Raw genomic sequence first — 15,329 nt, forward strand, 5'->3', positions numbered from 1 at the left:
TTGCAGGCAGATTCTTTACCAACTGAGCTATCAGGGAAGCCCCATGTAGGGGAGGGAGTAGTCAAAGAAGGCTTCCTGGAGGAGGTGACAGGAATGCAGAAGTGAAATGATTGACTTGCCATGGTCCAGCAGTATGTGTGGGAGGTGGGACTGGCAGAGGGGCCAGGCAAGGATTTATAGTCAGAAAGAATGGCCAAGGCTCTGAGGCAGGGGTGGAAAAATTTGGTTTGTGGAGAAGAAGCCATTCAGAGAGAGAGGTTTGCGATGGGCTGAGAGAGGCAGAGATCAGAGAAAGCCCTCAGCAAGTGGTCAGCTGCTCCAAGAGGTTCGTTGTTGTTGCTTAGTTGCTCAACCATGTTCAACTCTTTGCAACCCCATGGACTGTAGCCCATCAGACTCCCCTGTCCATGGGATTCCCCAGGCAAGAATACTGGAGTGGGTTGCCATTCCCTTCTCCAGTGGATCTTCCTGACTCAGGGATCTGAACCCACATCTCCTGCATCGCAGGCAGATTCTTTACCACTGCGCCACTGGAGAAGCCCCACAAGAGGTTTGTAGGTAATTCGTTTTCATAAGTTAGATATGACTGTGACCCTCACTTTGTAGAGGACAAAACCAAAGGTCAAAGAAGCTGACTGACTCCCTCCCTCTCCTAAGAGTCAGGACTTGCACGGGTCTGTGCTCATGGCTGTGTCTCAGACAGGACTGTGGGACCTTGACATTTAATCCTTATGCTAATAAAAGCAATTGGGAGCCATAGAGGACTTAGGAGAGATTGCTTTTGGTAATGGAGTAGTGGCATCAAGCCAGGGAGAAAGCTCTCAGGGAAAACAATGTTGGCTTAGTCCAAAGTAAGAATAGAGTCGGTGGTAAGAAATGAAAAGATTTGGTTAACACTGATGAGGTAGAATTGATGTCTTGCTGATTGACATAGGGTGAAAGGAAGGAGATGATAAAGATGAGGGCTTTGCTTCCACTCAGGGCGTTGAGACGGACCCATCAATTCTGTCCTGAAGTATGGGGTTCATGCAAGGCTATGGACAGAATATAGATATATGCTAAAGCCCTAAAACCATGAAGACCCTTCATCCATTAATAGGACAAGAAGCTAAGAATGAACTGGTTACTCATTCCATTCAGGATTTCAAGGTCTCAATAAGAATTCAGCAGAAATTCTCTGTCACAATCCTCTCCTTGTAAGAGATGAATCCTGCTTACCATCACAGCTATGATTCTGTGTTTGTGCTGAACTCTTACTAATTGTCATCAATTATGATTCATTTACTTTAAGGTGTCTTGCCTGTCATAATATTATCATTTGTAAGTCTTTCCCTTTGCAGGCTGTGTGAATCTGTTGTGACATCTCAATAAAGCAGGATTCAATCAAGGTGTGAATGAATTGTTAATCTTGTTATAAATAGAAGGTACCATATGTCAGTGTGTAAGGGATGTCTCCCTCTTTGTTGAGAACAATGTTAGTGAAACAAAACAAAAGAAGTTTCAGAAATATCTGGTTCGGCTCACCAAGCTTCCAATTATGTTGTAGCCAACAGTTCTCTGCAGCTGATTCAGATTTCTGGAGCTAGGATTTACACATATTTATTTAGAATCAGTATTTGAAAGAGAAAATGAGTGTCAACTTTGGCCTTCAGAACCCGGGGTACCGCCGTTCCTCCTGATGGTAACCACCGCGGAGGTAGCCTTATAACTCTCCAGCCGCATCCTCAATACGTGCGTCTTAGGAGCCATTTGATCAATATCTCTTTTTCCTTCTTCTCTGCATTTTCTGCATGGCTTGCAGATTTTTAAAATTTGGCTAAATTGGCTGAGCTCCAGCCCAAACTAGTTTATGAAAAATGTACCCTGAATCTCTTTCTCGAAGTGCACTCTCAGGGGTGAGGGTGGGGGCTCCGGCCCTTCCTGGCCTGAACGCATAGCTGAGGCACCTGCGGCAGCGAGTGTTTTGAGGTCCAGCAAACACTAGAGCCGATAAAGCTTAAAGTAGCATCACGTCATCTTGAGCCATTTCCCCTCTACTCTTGCGGAGCCCTGCTCACCCCTCCCCCCTCCACTCCTAAGCCTGTCAGCGTATGCTCCAACCTTGTTCCATTTCTTCGGGGCCTCGCTAAGTGACTAGCTTGTTAGTTCAAAATCAAGTTAATGGCTAATACTGGTTCTCTCCCAGTGCCCCGTGGCATTGCCACCAAGAATCAGTGCAGAAGAGTGAAAAGAGCTCAGATTATGGAATCAGCCAGGGTTCACGTTCTGGCTGTTCTAGTCACTTGCTCAGTGTCAGGGACAAGTCAGTGCTCTTTTGAAATTATAGCCCAGCCTTTGAAATAGTGACTTATACATCATGAGTTTACAAGAAAAGAATATATGTTTAGCACCAAGTACAGAAACTGTCCTGGGCTTCCCTGGTGGCTCAGACTGTAAAGAATCTGCCTGCAATTCAGGAGCTGTGAGTTTGATCCCTGGGTCAGGAAGATCCCCTGGAGAAGGGAGTGGCAACCCGCTCCAATATTCTTGCCTGGAGAATCCCATGGACAGAGGAGCCTGGTGGGCTATAGCCCATGTGGTAGCAAAGAGTCAAACAGGACTGAGCGACTAATACTTTCACTTTCTTCACAGAATCTGCGCAGCCCCCTGGAGACCCACCTCGGTCACGGTCACCAGTGATGATCTGGAGACGATGATTGCCTTTATCTCTTTCTCTCCAGCTGTCTCTCCTTTCTCTCTCTTCTTCCTTCTTTTCTCCTTTCTCCTGCAGTGATTCCTTGAGTTCTTGCTGGGTTTAAAAACACTTTATTTTTCACTATTACTAACACAGGGTACCAAGGGCATCAGTGGTGGCATATAATATGAGAAAAGTGTGGGGAGCATGCACCAAGCCCCGCAAACAGCCATCCAGAACAACAACCCTCCTGCCCTGGCCTTCCAAAATGGGTTGTAAGCTTGTCCTACCATAGTCATTAGAAACACAAAGGAAGCTCTGATAAGTTCCACGATTCATTCAAGGACCAAGGTTAATTTTTATTTATTCCCAGGTCATCACAAACAGAGGCAGATGGTGGTGGCATTTCCTTCTTGCCGGGAGCTCAGATATTATCTGGATAGATTTCAGCAGGCTTCTTTGCCCATTGCCTCTCTGCACGGGCAGCTTTCCTGGATAGGGCCCCAGCCACCCAAACTGCAGACGGGTTTGATTTAATTCTGATGACTTGTGGTCAGTAATCGAGGTCACTGGGGCCTGGCTGGAGGGGAGCCAGCATCGCCAAGGAGAAAGGCTGACATCGTTTATTCTTTAGTGGCTCTTCCTTTGGAGGGTTTATTTTTGGTGACCCATTTAGGTGGTAGCGTACTGAACTGTGGCTATCCGTTCGTTGCAGAGCACTTTCAATTTTACTAGTATCGGGTGACTCTGGGATGGTTTAAAACAACTATACTTTAATTTAAAAATAATTAAAACAAAACAAGAAACAAACACCACCCTCCTATGGAATTTACTGACACAGCCCTAGAGGAATCACCGTAAGGGGCCAGACCCTAGGTTTATCCAGCCCGTTTTTCTGCTACACACACGAGTAGCATACGCAGCCCTTTCTCTCAGAGCTCACCTTCTGGGTGGAGAAGGCAGTCACGTTCCACTGAAAACAAACTGAGGCCATGAGACAGTGTGTGGCTCGTGCATTCATGGGTGGTTCATGAATACCAATCAATGGCCTCTCCTGCACTTATCCTTCCTTCTTTGCGTGCGTGCTCTTTCCTGTCTGACTCTGTGGCCCCATGGACTGTAGCCTGGCAGGCTCCCCTGTCCGTGGAATTCTCTAGGCAAGAATACTGGAGTGGGTTGCCATTTTCTACTCCAGGGGATCTTCCCAACCCAGGGATCAAACCCAAGTCTCCTGCATTGACAGGCGGGTTCTTTACTATCTGAACCACCGGGGAAGCCCTTCCTATACTTCTAGATTCTTAGAAACCTGAGGACAGCACAGGGAGGCAATTGAGCAAAATAGTATGGGCTCGTCTTCTAGCTGGGAAGGTCTGAGACCCCCTACAGCAGAGCTTCCGGTTAGCCTGGAGCCAGAGCACAGCTGCCACTCAGCTTCCCCTGAGCAGAGTTAGAATGGAGGCTGGGGAATTGGATCTGCACATCAAGCGTGTAAGCAGCGCTCTGCCACGAGCACAGAGCCCGCTTCCGGCTCAGGGACAGACAGACCACAGAGGACCAACCAGAGGCCAGGCGCAAGCCCCTAAATGTGGCTGTCTCCCCGGTGAATGTGGCCCAGTGGCTGCCTGCTTCCCCCATCTTACCGAGAACGTCACCCTTTGTGCAGAGAGCTTAGTTGTCAGTCACCCTTTGTGCAGAGAGCTTAGTTGTCACTTGTTCCTTGCTGCACAACTCAGCCCGTGTTCCACAACTACTGAGCCCATGCTATAGAGCCCACGCTGTAGAGCCCGCGCACTGCAACAAGAGAAGCCGCCACAATGAGATGCCCATGCACCACAATTCGGGTGTAGCTCCTGCTCATCGCAACTAGAGAAAAGTCCACATGTGGCCATGAAGACCCAGGGCAGCCATAAATAAATAAAATTTAAAACCCCTATCTTGCACGCTAGACTCTTCACCCTTTCTGACCCCAACAGTTGCTCAAATCAGTTTGTTCCCCGTCGACCACTTTACAAACTCAGGAGTTTTGGATATTCCATCTAAATCTCATGTCAGCTTCTTTAAGAAGCCAACTTTCTGCCACTGTTGTATTCTGTATCCTTAGGAGGCCCGTCAAGACTTCTCTTCCCAACTCTTCTTGGCATCACGGTAGCCATCGTCTCCATAGCCAGGAACCAAACCTGACTGAATCTGGCCTAAATTGGCCTTAAAGAAGAAGGATCCTTAAAGGCAGAAAATATGATTCTGAGTGTCCGTGCCCTGGTGTGGGGGATGAGGGAGAGAGAAACCTTAATAAATGTTTCCAAGGCAGATGCTGACCATTCCTAGCAGGCTGGCATCGCCAGTCTTTCTTCTGCCTCTTTTGTATGTTGTGAAGGTGACATCATGTGTATAAATGCCTCGTGCAGTGCTGGCACCTTGCGTGTATTAGTAAATGATCAATGAGTTTTATTTATTTTAAATCTAAAATTTCTAGAACACATTCTAGCATCTCCCTTATCTCGTTTCCATGATCAGGCACATTAAAAAAATCTGTTCTGCCACCAACATATGTAAATGATTAGCTGATGTTAACAGGAATAACCACTGGAATCTGCATGATAGTGTTGCTGTGGAGATTAAATGATTTGCGTATGTAAAGGGCTTAGAATAATGTCTGGCAAGTCCTAAGTATATAGAAGTGTTCTGTATGTCTGCTTAGTCGTGTCCAACTCCTTGTGACCCCCTGGACTATAGCCTGCCATGCTCCTCTGTCCATGGGATTTTGAAGGCAAGAATTCTGGAGTGGGTTGTTATTTCCTCCTCCAGGGGATCTTCCTGACCCAGGACTCAAACCTGCATTTCTTATGTCTCCTGCTTGGCAGGCAGATTCTCTACCCACTGAGCCATCCGGGGAGCCCTATATTTAAGTGTTAAATGCTAATATTCTAATTATTAGTAGAAGTTGTCATCCTCATCATCATAGTATTTTATATCAGAAACTCCTGTCTATTGCTACCACCCTGCAGAGCAGAGGGCTAGATTTCTGAGGTGATTCAGGGAAGGAAAAGGTGGTCATATTGGCCAGAATGCATCCTGCCATCCGCAAGGTAGGAACCCACCGCAGTTTCTCCATCACATATTTCTGGTGACATGCCCACCTACAGCCCCACTGCATTAGATTCATATTCACAGGCCTATCTTCTCCTACATCGATGAACCTCTTCAGTCAGTGTTCAGATGTCATCTGTATGAGAAGTAGGGAGATGAAGATGAAGTCAGAGAGGCAAGGATTTTATCTTGGGATGTTGAATATTTATTTCAAGAGACCCTTACTTAATTACATGGACTAACTTTGCTAGACAGGACTCAATCTAATTGTTACTTTCCTGCCTCTACCTAGCAGATGGGTACACATGGAAACGACCAAATCAATAGGGACATGATGATGATACACAATCTTTGCACACCCATGTGCAATGTCAGCAACTTGACCTGCTACACAATATGTCAGCAGTCACACTTAAGTCATTTAATATTAGCTGAGCTGAAGATCTTTGGCTTGTGTCTGCTGAGTGGTGACGTCTTACTAACTTTATTAATATGCATATTTGGTAATGCTTCAGGGTTCCCAGGCACGGAGCATATACACAACAGAGTTAGATTAAGATCCAGAGATTGTGACGGCTTGTGTGTCCCAGTATTAATTGTCTGAAAACATTGTCAGCTGTTGTCATACTTTTGGATCTATTGAGTCTGTTTATTTTCCATGCCTCTCCTGTGGTCACTGTCCCCCAAGGTAAGTGGATAACTTTTCCAGGACCCAGATCACTCAAAACTGTGAGAAGTTTTGGTCTGCCTGAACTTGGGTAGTGTCTTAGGACTGAACCATTTTCTGGTTATCTGCTGATCTGGGACAAGGGCTGCAGTTTTGCTCTTTGGAGCCATGCATCCATCTTTCTTGATATATGTGGACTGCTCCCTTCCTTCTCCCAGAATCCAGTCCCTTGGGTTCTATTATGTGTTCCCTCTGGTTTGCATGTGGTATCTAGAACTTTGATTCATCTAAGTTTGTGCTCTGAGTACTCCCCAAAGCTGCCAGCCTGCTGGTCTACCTGTCTGCACTCCATATGGTCAGTCTGTGTCCTTCTGTGGGGACCCTCTGTGGCCTGGTCAAGGACTGATGGATGTCACTGATCTGAACTGAGACAAGGATTTGACAGGTCCTTGGACAAGGAACCCAGGCAGTGGGACCTTTTGTCAGCTTTAGCTGGGTCCACCCTGCCTGGAGGGTGGGTCGCACATTTACTCTTGAACACTTTTTCCAGCTCCCAGTCTGTGCCAGCGCTGTGATGGGACCAGACAGATGTAGTTCCAGTTCTCTATGGGGCTTTGGTCCAGCTCACCAATGAGGCATGATTCTGAGCCCCCACCCACACTTTATCGACACACTGTTTTGATGACTCTGAAAACGTGGTGTGAGCTGTGTTCCATGCACAGAAACCTTTATTTTGGTAATTCCAGCACCTTGACAGAAGTTCATTTTATTTGTGCTCAGGCTGTTGGCTCTATCCAGGCTTGACAAGCCAGCAACCTCTTCACTGATTTTCCCACTGCACCTCCCCACTGAAGCCATCATTGAACTCAAGTGTACAGGTGGACACCTCACCCCTGCACTCTCACAACACCTTTTTGACACAGAGGGGCATTTCCTCACGTGGATGGTCACTGCATGTGGGGTCTCTGCCTCCTGAGTTTTCAGTGAGCTCACTGGATGAAAGATGGTGTCTTATTCAGTCCTGCAAGACTAGGGTCTTGGTAGGCACCTGATAGAAAAAAATCAATGGTAAAGAAAATTAACAATTGCTCCTCAAACTCTCAGTTGCTCCTAGGCTAAAGCAATACTCTTCTAATGAATAGGAACCAAATTTTACTGAGCACCAACTAGGTGGCAGACATGGTGCTGAATGTTTTATGTCTGTGTTCAATTCAGTCTTCATAGCAGCTTACACAGTAGGGAACATTTCTTCCATTTTAGAAATACAGTGATTGAAGCCCAGAGACCTTATTCCATGTCCAAAATCACACAGCAGGACAGGAACTTGGGACTTCACCATCTTGCATCCTGAGCCCCATAACTTATAAACTGACCCCCAACTTAGCATCCCTCAGAACGCTTATGGCCCCGAACCTCTAAGTTTCCCTATGTTGGCTTTTCCACAGGAGGAAATCCACTTAGGTGTAATTAGGAAAAGAAAGACCAAGTGAATTATAAAAGGGGCATCATTACCTCTAAACACCCATTGATAACTGGAACATATGGTTGCTTAAACCGAGTGATTCCCTTTGGCTTATTACACTCATTACTTCCTGTCAGTTAGAGCTCACCTGCTTCAGTTTTACCAGAATTGCATATTCCATATCTGACTTTGCAGGAGCTCACCCTGAATCCATTTTTCCCCCTGCCAAATGATAGTTGTAGGGCAGTCAAAAGGTCTTATTTGGTCTTATAAATGGTTCTCTTTCTCTATGGAATGCCAAAGACGATGATAACTAATTAATGTTTATAGTTATTCTGTATTTAGGGACATGACTCGAAGTTGGACATTTAGCTAATGCATAAATATATATCACATAAATACACACTTGCTCCTCCTTTTTCTCTCACATACATTCCTTGGCCCTGGATCATGCCTCCACTTAGCTGTGAGAACTTGGGCAGGTTGTCTTACCTTTCTGAGCCCCACTTCTTTGGGAAATGGGGCTCTCACGTTTTTGGGAGTGGTGTGGGTTTAGAGAGATGCATGAACTTCCTGGGCAGTTGGCTGAAGACATGTCAGGAGGTGGGTGTCCATTGGAGACTGAGTGACCGTGGCTCCGGCTGTTTCCCTGTGGCCCACCTCACGCTCTCGGTGAATCTCTTTTTCTCAGGGGCGCTTTCGCAGCATGCTGCTTGGTGTGGGTCATCCAGATGCCAACCACTCACATGTTTTCGCCCTCCTGCCTGTGTGGGTCTCCACCACGCAGGAGACAGAGACTGGACTCTACGACTGTCTGAGCTCTCCAGGAAGAACCCACTCACCCAGGATCATTCATGAGCAGTGTGCCTTCACTGAGGATTTAGTGCAGAAGAGAGCAGAAGTTTGCCTTGCTCAGTCTTCAACAGGAACCAGGCCAAATAAAACCAACAAAACAAAGCATAGAAACTCACATCAGACACTCCGGATCTCTATAGTCTTCACTTGACAGTCACACAGTTGGGCTTGTTGCCACTTCTGGTCCTTTCTTCTCTGATGCAGAGCCCAGTCTTGCTGCTTCCTCCTCAAGAACAATGCAAATTCTTTCTCTTGTCTTACGTAGAGAAATTTTTAAAAATTATTTATTTGCCTGTGCCAGGTCTTAGTTGCAGCACATGAGGTCTTTGCAGGATTTTCCATCTTCTTTGCAGCATGCAGGATTCTAGTTCCCTGACCAGGATCGAACCTGGACCTCGTACATTGGGATTATGGAGTTTTAGCACTGGACTGCCAGAGAAGACCCCGAGAAGTTTAATTATCATCCTCTGTTTTATGTGTAGATTCCTGGACCTTCACCTTTTGATAAGTAGCTTATCAAAAGACTTCTAGTTTAAAATGAAGCATTCTCTGGTACATTGAAATTTTCCCAAGTGATTCCCTATGGAAATTGAAAAGTGAGGCTGATCATTGTTTCTTTGGTACAGCGTGGACCAGAGGGGCAGCAAGGGTTAAAGGGCCCTTGAGCCAGAGGTGGCCATACTGGCATGAGAACACAGGCCCACTTTCTACCACCTTCTTCCCACCCCTGGATTCTCTGTGCAGAAAAGGAGGAGGGGAAAAGGAGGGCAGGAAGTCAGATTCGAACTTTCATTGGGTGAGGACTAGTCAAAGTGATCTTCTGTCCATCTTAAGAGGCAAGAGGGCTAATTTGATGTGACAGCAAAATAGCACCTGGGCCACAGTAGATGCTTAGCAAAAGCATCTCCAGTCCCCACCCCCATCATGATAAACATTGCCTTCACTCTTCACAAGCCTGATCAAAAATTAGCCAAGACGATAAGAAGCCCAGGGCCGACCTGTGGTCAAGCTCATTCTCCAGAGTCATCAAAACTTCACCGTCCTGTGGTCAAAGAAACCTCCTTGAGATGAGATTGGCATATACAGAAGGCCTTGGGTACCTTTTATCTTCACAAAATAACACTCACTCTCTTGTTTCTTTGAGCTAAATGACATGATGATCCTCAAAGGAATCCTTACAATTCTCTCTGGGAAGTTTGAATGCCTCCTGTAATTTAGTTAAACAGCTTTTGAGTATCACAGAGAAACCTGTTACTCATGGAAGGAAAAATGGATCCCTCTGCTCAATGCTGGGGACCTCTTAGGGTCCATCCCGGGGCCCTTGCAACCCCACAACTCTCTGTCTCCCCAGACTGCCTTGAAGGGACAGTCAATACATGAGCTTCCTCACCATTTGCTACTGCTCTGTTTGCTGTTCCTTTATTTACATAACTAGAGATTCAACATCCTAACATGTTTTGCAAGCTGTCATGACATGAGAAGCTAGTAATCTGCTCTATTTTGCTTGCTAACATATTTTTGACATATTTTAGCTTTTGATTATAAGATTGCATCTTTGCCTGCTACCATCTGTCTCGACTCAATGGAACTCTGGCATTTACAAAAACAGTGGGGTGTAGTATTTCTTATCTACTTGAACTCTACCAGAAACACGCTATTTTCAGTCTTAACCAATATGTCATGCTTTCACACACGAAGTCTGAAATGTTTGATATCTTGCAAGATCTGCCAGGGATAAGGAACATATCTTCACGTCCAATTTGGCTGAGATGAGAAATGCCTTAATGAGAAGAAGGGAGCAGGATCCAGCTTCTAAACAGAAGTAGCTTTTTTATGTGGTTTTCCTTCTCTTGACTATGCTTAGCCCTTTACAAGCATGATTAACATCTTCCGTGGAAATACATCTTCTTTGGGACTCGGTAAGCTCCCAGTGGCCAATGTTCTTGAGGCACATTTTTCAGCGTGAAATAGTTATCCACCAACCTTTGGTAATAAGGCATCTTCTACGTGGTGTCCTTTTCTCATATTACCCCAGGTTGGACCCAGAGGGTTAGCTTGGTTCATGTCTCTGTTGACAACACAGAGGAATGTGACATTGCATTCAAACAATGTGTTGGAGGAAAGGCAAAAAAAAAAAAAAAAAAAAAAAACTATACACAAGTCTAACATGCATGTATTCAACACCAAGATTAAATGAATTTATTATGCTCCTGGATCACACCCCATAGGCCAAGAAGCTGTCAACTGTTGACATTTCCTTTTCTCTCCATGTTCTGAGTTGAGTGTAAATATATTTGTCAAGGGAATATAGTGCATGCTTGGTTCAGAATATGCCCATTTCTTCAGAGGGAAACTCTGATCATCTGTAATCACATTCAACATCTTTTTTGCTTCAAGAAAAGAATGGGTGGCAGTTTGGATTTACATATGGATCTGGTACCTTTTTGATTCAGGTTTTGTTTTGTTTTTTAAATCTTGTAGACATAGTTATCATTTAAAGCCAAGTTTTAATGTTTTAAAAAAATTTTATACAATTTTAAAGGTTACTTTCCATTTACAGTTATTACGAAACATTGGCTCTATTCTCTGGGTTGTACAGTACACCCTTGAACCTAACTTACCCTTGAACCCAGTAGCTTGTCCCTCCCACTCCCCCACCCTTATATTGCACCCCCACTCCAGTAACCACTAATTGTTTTCTATATCAATTTCAGTTTCAAATGCTGTTTTAATGATCATCTTGAATCTGCATAGCATTACCCGTTACCAGTGCAAGACTCCATTATGGATGGAGAAATGACTTTGGTCAGTCTGGTCTGGACCACTTCTGGTGGGTTTTCTGCTTTGCTGTGTGCTGCTGAGTTGTTCAGAAGCAACTGATTGCAGGATTTTTGTGCTGAACACATCCACTGAAATTAGTACCATCGAAGAGACAAAAGGAGGAGGCATTTTGGATATCTAGCTCCAATGGGTTTTGACTGTAAATTGAGTCTGTGCTGACCCTGTTTCCTGATGCCCTTCTTTACCTGGTTAATGAGGACAGTGGCAACTGTGGAACCCAGAAAAATGGCTGAGATTGTGCCTGTGGGTAATTGTAATTGTGAGTTTCTGGAGAGCAAGGATCTTGTCTTACCACCTCATTCTTTGTTGAACTAGGAAGGACCGAGAACTGCAGTTAAGCTACAACTATAGCTATTTATCAACATGTACTTAATTGAACTTCCTTGGTGACATCACATGGTTGGATTACAAAAAATAGAGAGAGAGCGGATTCCCCATGCTTGAAAGATTTACAACCCAGCTAGGAAGACAAAATTCATTTTCAAGAAAGCCATTGCTAAGCTAGGCTGTAAGGGCAACAGGAATTCAGACAAAGGAGATAAAGGAGCAGATTCGCCCGGGATTCATGGAAGAAGAGGGACTTGGTCTGTGGCCAGAAAACTGGCTGAGATTGAGGTCAAGAGAAAAAAGGAAGAAGAATAGGAATAAACAGACAACAGATGCGGAAAAATAAAGTGAAGGGATGGACGAGATCCATTCACAAAGGTGAATGATGTGGCCTCAGTGATAGAAACAGGTTGAAGCTAAATGGGTAATTGGGCAAGATTAAAACACTCTTGAAAGTCTAAGAATATTCATCTTTCTGTGGAAGAAAAGTAGAACGTTACTCCAGGTTCTCATAAGCAGGGGATTAGGGGAAAGTGTTGTTTTTCTTTTTCTTTTTGGCTGCACTGGGTCTTGGTTTTCTGTGGCTTTTCTCTAGTCACAGTGAGCGGCGGCTTCTCTTTATTGCAGTGCTCAGGCTTCTTCTTGTGGTGGCTTCTCTTATTGTGAAGCCCAGGCTCTGGGTGTTCGGGCCTCAGTGACTGCAGCACGCAGGCTCAGTAGTTGTGGTGCACGGGCTTGGTTGCTCCACGGCACGTGGAATCTTCCCGGACGAGGGCTCAAACCTGTGTCCCCTGTGTCAGCAGGTGGATTCTTTATCCACTATGCCACCAAGGAGTCCAAGTGGTGTTTTTAAATAAAGACTATAAAGGAGAGAATCTGAGGGATAAGAGAGAAAAAGCAAGGGAGTAAAACCAGTGATTCTAGAACCAACATAAAAAGAGCCTGGATTAAATAAAGATGAAAGTGAAAGTGTTATTTGCTCAGTCGTGTCTGACTCTTTGTGATCCCACGGACTGTAGCCCACCAGGCTCCTCTGTCCATGGGATTTTCCAGGCAAGAATACTGGAGTGAGTTGCCATTTCCTTTGCCAGGGGATCTTCCCAACCCAGGGATCGAACCCTGGTCTCCCACATTGTAGGCAGATTCTTTACTGTCTGAGCCACCAGGGAAGCCTAAATAGAGATAATAATACTTAAGGCAATAACTTTCCTGTATCAGGCAACTAATGTATTTCTGTGGCATTTTTGGCCACTGATTAATAACATTGGCAAACATCCTACAATGACTTCTAAGTATACTTACCCTCCAATTAAAGAAGGATAAAGAAATTTCAGAAAAGCAAAGTAAGTTGGCGTAGGCTACATAGCTAATAAGTGGCAGAAAAGGATTCAAGCTCTTTTTAAACTACCCTGTTTTTCACTGTGTTACTCTGGGAGTTGCTGGTATTTATTGAATGAGGAAATAGTGTGAAATAAAGTGTTTTATAAAGATGAACATGGTGGCCATATACAAGAGGGATTAGAGAGGGGAGAGACCAGAGGGAATAGATGGAAAGGATCACCCCCCACCCCCAACTCCCATGCCCCCCTAGGGTCCTGCCATTGGGAACAGAAAGGGAAAAATAAACATAAGAAGTATTGCCAAGCAAGAACATGGGACCAGGTGGCTGATGGCATAAATTATTGAAAGGCAGAGGAGAGTGAGGACTGGGGGAAGAAACGCTTCTCACTGGGATGTGAGAAGGCCACTGGTGACCTTGGGAACACATTTTCAGTGAAACAATATTGATGGAAGCCATCCTGCTAGTGAAGAAGGAGCAAGTCAGTGGTCAGGAAATGGAGGATGTGGGGGCAGACCACAGATCTGAGAAATCTGGAAGAAAATAAAGGAAATAAATAAAACAGTCTTGGGAGGAGGTTTCAGAGTTTTTAAAAAAAACGATTTTTTTTTTAGAAGGGAAAAACCTGTGAATATTTGAGGACAGAGAACAGTCTGAGGAATGAGGATAGTTGGGGGAAAAAATGAAAGGAGCTAGAGAAAGAGGGGCCTCTATACGTGGAAGGGGTCCAAGAAGGTGGAGAGGGTGGGTTAGATTGTCTGATTGCTCACTAGAACTTTCTGTGATGAGAATGTTGTGTATCTGTGCTGTTCTGATGGTAGCCACTAGCCCCATGGAGCAACCAAACACTTGAAATGTTCCTAGTGAGACTGAGAAATTGAATTTTAAATTTTACTTCATTTAAATTGATGTAAATCTATGTAGCCACATATTTAAGCAGCTAGTGGCTACCATGTTGGACAGGGCATGACCCTTAAGAGAGCCAAAGGTTTTGACTCCTGGACGAGGAACCAGATTTTTCCTCCGATTCAGTGAAAGCGAACAGAGAAGGAGAAACACACGCGCAGGGAAGGAAAAGTGAGTTTGTTTTGCCACGTGACCTTGATTTTCCTTGGCTATGGCTTGGTGATAGCCGCATTATAAGAGCACTAGATGGAGGCTGAATGATAAGGGATTTGAAATTCACATCCCCATGTAGATGTCATGGTCTGAGCTGTAGTCTGTATGGACCAGATGAATTAGGAACTGCTAGATCTCATATCGGAGAAGGCAATGGCACCCCACTCCAGTACTCTTGCCTGGAAAATCCCATGGATGGAAGAGCCTGGAGGGCTGTGGTCCATGGGGTCGATAAGAGTTGGACACAACTGAGCAACTTCACTTTCACTTTTCACTTTCATGCATTGGAGAAGGCAATGGCAACTCACTCCAGTGTTCTTGCCTGGAGAATCCCAGGGATGGGGGAGCTTGGTGGGCTGCCGTCTATGGGGTCACATAGAGTCGGACACGACTGGAGCGACTTAGCAGCAGATCTCATATGGCACCACCAACAGTCACCCTCTGTCTTCAGCTCTTGATCTAGATGCTCCTAGTTCACGTGAAAGAGATGGAAATGACTCTGGTAGGTCCCTTGGGATGAGGACCATCATTTTTCTTTTTTAAAGATCTTTTTTTGTGTGTGAGGACCATTTTTTTTACTATTTATTTATTAGGCTGTGCTGGGTCTTAGTTGCTGCATGTGGGCTCCTTGTTGCAGTGCACAGACTTTTCTAGTTGCAGTGTGCGGACTCAGTAATTGTGGTGTTCAGGCTTAGCTGCTCTGCAGCCTGTGGGATCTTAGTTCCCCAATCAGGGGTTGAACCTGCATTCCCAGCATTGGAAGGTGGATTCTTGATCATTGGACCAGTAGGGAAGTCCCTGGACCGTTTTTCAGCATAGGTTTTCCTGGTGTCTGAGTGACAACAAAGCCCTTCCCTGATCCCTAGTTCCTATTCTGCTCTTACATCTCATGGTCACTTTGGATTTGGATATTTTAAAGCCTAAAGAAGGTGATCGGAGAAGGCAATGGCACCCCACT

The sequence above is a fragment of the Oryx dammah genome, unplaced genomic scaffold (genome assembly GCF_014754425.2).
Source record: "Oryx dammah isolate SB20612 unplaced genomic scaffold, SCBI_Odam_1.1 HiC_scaffold_22, whole genome shotgun sequence".
NCBI classification, from domain to species: domain Eukaryota; kingdom Metazoa; phylum Chordata; class Mammalia; order Artiodactyla; family Bovidae; genus Oryx; species Oryx dammah.